The 5000-nt window shown below is 38.8% G+C and overlaps 2 protein-coding genes and 1 long non-coding RNA gene across 9 annotated transcripts in view; 1 reads left to right on the forward strand and 2 right to left on the reverse strand.

The window, feature by feature from the left end:
* LOC137971172 (tetratricopeptide repeat protein 28-like) overlaps positions 1–5000 on the reverse strand; it is a 244727-nt gene that overhangs the window by 216626 nt on the left and 23101 nt on the right. The window lies entirely within an intron of this gene.
* Positions 1–5000, reverse strand: part of LOC137971171 (tetratricopeptide repeat protein 28-like) — a 69265-nt gene that overhangs the window by 52403 nt on the left and 11862 nt on the right. The gene's annotated exons all lie outside the window — the stretch shown is intronic.
* The window catches only part of LOC137971175 (uncharacterized), a 15728-nt gene that overhangs the window by 8713 nt on the left and 2015 nt on the right, over positions 1–5000 (forward strand). The window contains exons 2-3 of the long non-coding RNA XR_011116939.1: positions 2833–2944; positions 4147–5000. The exon at positions 4147–5000 is cut by the window's right edge and continues 2015 nt beyond it. This is a non-coding gene — a long non-coding RNA (uncharacterized lncRNA). The remainder of the gene's footprint in view (positions 1–2832; positions 2945–4146) is intronic.

Genomic DNA, 5000 nt, shown 5'->3' on the forward strand with positions numbered 1-5000 from the left:
AATGCCAGAACAAGTTTGATTGTCTCGTTAACGAGATGTTACTCATTAAACAATTACAACCGTGTTTAAATGTACAATCAGACTCAATTCGCGCTAAGGTTTTTGTCTAACTTATGCCAATTAATGACTCTGAACTCATAGTTAATACTCTTGAAATCACATATTTATTTTAGTTTCCCTTGACAAAGGTGCCAAGATGTCGCCGAAACGGCGGACTCTTTTATCATTAATTTTTTCCTGTATACATGTATGTTTATCTAAATCACTGTTGATTAGGATTCATATTTGATTATTAAATGCATGATATGCTGGTAATTTACTTATTTGCTAAATTTCAGAGTATTGTATTGCTATTAACAGTGTAGAATAAACTGACTTACCAGACAGTTTCTGAAAGTCCTCTTAAGCTTTTCTTCATAGTAGTTTCCTCTTTTAAAGTTTCTGTGTTGCTTTGCATGGTTTACATTTATATTACTTTCATCAACGTTGTTTAGAAATTATGTAAAACCATGACGAATCAAACTCTTTGTTTCCCTGAAAACCCAGGGGTGATGGTAGCCTTACTAGCTGTTATTACCAGTCCTCAGGTTAAGCCATGGCAATCAGAAGTGCTTTGTTGAACATCAATGTATCTTCCAATTGTAGATCATTGTAGTTAGTCTGACTCATCTTAACAACTCTTGAGTTTTATCTGCACAAAATATTTGCTCTTGTTGTTGTTGCTCTTGACATTCTGAAGTAGGCTGCCCCAGTTTGAAATTCTCTTGGTTGAAGTTGTTAGAATGATTGGCTATCAATGAGGAGTGCCATGTATCCTCAACCTCAGAAGGTGTTTTGGAGTTTTGTTCTAGGTTAGCTGGGGGGTTTAGTTTTGAAGTCATGTTCGTTTTGTTCTCTGTTCAGATGAGCATTTTTGTAAGGCAAATGGTAATACAATTCTGAGTGACTTTTTTTTAAATTTCTCTAGAGTTTTAAGAAATAATTATTCAGATTTGATAAATTGATTTTAGACAGGCCATCTACTACTTGAGAGCTCATGGGTGAAATAACTCGTTTCAGTAAGTCACTGTTTTCATCACTTACATCTCAAACTACAACTTTTTTTCTTTGGCTCACCTGTCTTGCTGATTTTAAATTTCTGAAATATTTGCTGATATGAGCAGCAGCCTTCAAGTTTTTGTCTTTGATTCACATGTCTTGCTAATTTTGCATTTCTAAAATATTTGCTGATATGAGCAGCATCCTTCAAGTTAGCTTTTGCCTCTTTCCTTTTCTTTAAATTTGATCGATGCCACTTTTGAGCGGCTTCTGTGTACAGGTTAAAGACAAAAGCAGCCTTTTATGTGTTATGAAGTGTTCCAACTGTAAAAGTACAACATGACAACAGAGCCCACACTTTCCGACAGCACATTCGCAAAAACCTTTCTTAGGAACATTGTCGATGAACAAGACAGTAGCAGTTCGTATGACTTCAGAACAAAAATTCTTTAATATGCTTGACTTGATAAATAACTTCTACCATCTTTGAAAACCTTGTTGGTTTTCATTCGTCTTGAAGAAAACATTCGATGAGCTTTGCGCAATTGTCCTATCATTCCCTATCGTCTATTAGACTGATTTCTCCTGATAACGTCTATTGAAATCTTAGGAAAGAGGGAAGTATTGCATTTCCATCCAGCTGTTGGTAGTGGGATCTCCTATCTCGAAAGGGCTGTCGCCTTAAAGCTTTTCTTGACAGAGATTGTCGAGCAAAGCCGGGTCATCTTTAAATGGTAATAATTTTTGAAACAATCAGTTCACTTTTAGTCCCGGAGACTATTACCAAGTTCTCCCAAGTTTTGTGTGTTGAGCGATTTAAGACAATCCTCTTTTATGATTTTTTTAATGCTGCAAAAACCATTTTGGGCGAGTCTTCTCTCATACTTCCGCCATCTTTTTTCACTTCCGTCCGGCAAAACCGATAACTAGTGCCAGGCTCCCATCGTATGAAATCAGGCAATGACATTTTTCAGAGTGTTGGCATCTAAAAGCGACGTTCAGGATGTATTGGTCTCTGAAAATACATTTTGCTTCTTTAAGAGGTTAAAAATCTACCTGGTCCAAAGTGGAGGTGCATTTTACTATTTTTGCGAACGTTCGTAATGTATTTTGGGAGGACTTCAGAAGCATGGTAAAAAAAGTAAAGTGGTGCATTTATATAGCGCCCTTATCACTAACGTCTCAAAGGCGCTTTACAATGATCAATTTACCCCCAGCGGACTGGAAGGATATACAGGCGCAAATAGCAGCCGCTTCTAAGCAGTCCATGCATGCTGGTACTCATTTTACCGACCTCGGAAGGATGGAAAGCTGAGTGAACTTTATGCGGGAAAGAAGGTCGCCAAATATTCCAGTCTCGGCAGAACCGGGAATGGAACCCGGGACCTTAGGGTTGGAAGGCAGAGATCTTACCACTGCGCCAACCCCTCCGCAATGATGAGCTAAGTCTTGAGCATACCTTTTATTTAACATATTTTCTGAAGTATTATAGCCAGGTCAGTTGGCCTGTTAGCGTGCTTCCAAAGGGGTTACATATTTAAAATGTTTGAGGGACAATCATTTGAAAGGGGGACGATTTTTAAACGAGACAGCTAATATCTTACGTAAGGATTTAAAATTGGTGAAACTTTACAATCGCTTAATAGCTTTACATTGGACTTCCGTACCAATGTACATGTAAAAGCTTGTATTAAAGTAATAAATGTTCACACGTTGTAAATAGTTTTAGTTAGTTATAATGGTCACGAGTCTGACTTACCTTGAGTGTTTCTTTGATTTCTCTGTTTGTTCTAGGTGTTGGAACAGTGATCTCCCCTCCAAGCATTTTATTTAGCCTTCGTGTTGGCTTTGCTGGCCTTTTGCGGAACTGCTGATAGCGCTGCAAGTTCACCCCCTGTTCTATCAGGTAGTCGAAGATTCCAAGGTAGTTCTTTCATCTCTCACCAGGGTCAGTTTCAATCGAACTGCTTCCAACTTTATGCAAGCTCTCTTTTACAGCAACTCTTGCAAATCCATAATTAAACACAACCGACATGACTGATCCACACGACTGCACTGACGCTATAATTCGTTTTACTGCAAATGTTGTTAACGATCGCGAAGTATTTCGTGAAGAGTTTCTGAAGATATCGTTGTGCGTATGCCGCGCTATTTTTCGACTTTGGCGCAAAAATGTTACACATGTAATTTATTCTTGTTATATGATACGATTTTAGGGTAGAATAACAGATGTCGTTATATGTTAAGCCTTTTTATCGAAGCAAAGAGGAAGGGAAGCTGGTAATGCACCAGTCATTTGAAACCCCAGTGATTGCGGGGACTTTCACCTCATATACATTCCATTTCGGTTCCCCGGTAGGCGGGGAATTCGCTGGAAGTCACGGTCTTCGCATCCCCTACGGGGGGAATTAAGCGGAACAGTCACTCACTGGTCAGCGGTCTTCATTTTCGCGCCTCATAGTAATTTTGCATACATTATTGTCGCTTTCTTGACACTTGATCGTAGATTCCAGTTAATTTTTTCACATTTTGCAAAGTGTATTAGCCATTACTCTACATAATGGTCAGTATTTGGCATCACTGTCTTGCAAATATTCTTTATTCGTTATTGTGGAACGTACATCTGGACAGGACTCATTTTCTCCTTTGATTTTATGATGACTGATCGACGATTAGCGCACGTGAATTGTGTTAGGGTTCTGCACCCTTTGATCAGTCGAATCAAAATGAATTAGCTGAATCAGTTGAAACAATTTCACAATTTCCTGCTATTATTTGTGCGATTGACACTACTGTGATAGTTGCCCGTTGTGTGTCATTGTCAATTTATCCAGAAGTATCAATGAAACTACTACAATAAAGATATTTTGACATACTCATTGTGCATTGAGGAGCCTTCGCAAGTTATTTGCTGGCCGCTGAAAGATCAATCTGTTTATTTCATGGCTGCAAACAGTGTCTTTTAACCAGTGTGTTACGCTTGGCAATGATAAGTTGTTTTACAAAGGGAGTACCATGTGTTGAACAGTAGGGGCGGGGGAATGCAGCACTCACTTTTGTCTTCGAATTGCTGATGCGACCATATTCAAGTGTGAGTTCTTCCCACAGAATCGGCTCACGAACTCTGAAAGGACCAGGAAAGGAAAGCGGAGAAGACATTAGAAAGCATGGAAAGCAAGGATGGAATGGATGAAATGGAAGCCCTTTGCAACAAATTATCTTTCCTGACTTCGAAAAATCAGCTTAAGTGGCATGGATCTAAGAACGACCAACTCAGGTTCTTAACCTTGCACTTGGAAGTTCAACCTAATCAATTTCGAGCTAATGATAACGGATCTTGTGCAGTTTTCAAGATTCAAAACATCACTTGTAATTTCTACCACAAAGCGAGAACTCTACAAATTTTGGGAAAAGAGGATGCAGACAAACTGAGAAATGATTTAATCAACCTAACTTCAATTCGTTCACATCCCGTTAGCGAAACACCGAACGCTCTTCAGGAAAATCAAGATAAAGATGTTCAACCCAGAGAGGAGATTTCATCTGGCCTTATTTCCCTTAGCGATGGTTCAACTACAACATGTGATAACACAAGTGAAAGGAATGTTGTTAAATCTCCTGTACTATCCACAGAAGACGACCTAAGCAAGGCTGAAAATATCGATAACGCATATATGGAAATCATTTTGGACTCCAACGAATCTAATTATTCAAATCCGGTCAAAGATAGCAAAGCTGATTTCGATCAACAATTAGCGCAATTGTCGTTGTTGTTAAAAGGAGTGTTAAATGAACTGAACAATTTGAGAGTTTCTCATGCGGCAATACTGGCGGCAAACAATGAAATAACAACTGAATTGACCACACTACGAAATGATGTAACTTCTCACTTTCAGAACCAATCACAGAGGTTACCGGAGCTTAATGATCTGAAAGATTCTCATGCTGCGCTACTGACTGCA

Source organism: Montipora foliosa, chromosome 9 (genome assembly GCF_036669935.1).
Source record: "Montipora foliosa isolate CH-2021 chromosome 9, ASM3666993v2, whole genome shotgun sequence".
Lineage (NCBI taxonomy): Eukaryota > Metazoa > Cnidaria > Anthozoa > Scleractinia > Acroporidae > Montipora > Montipora foliosa.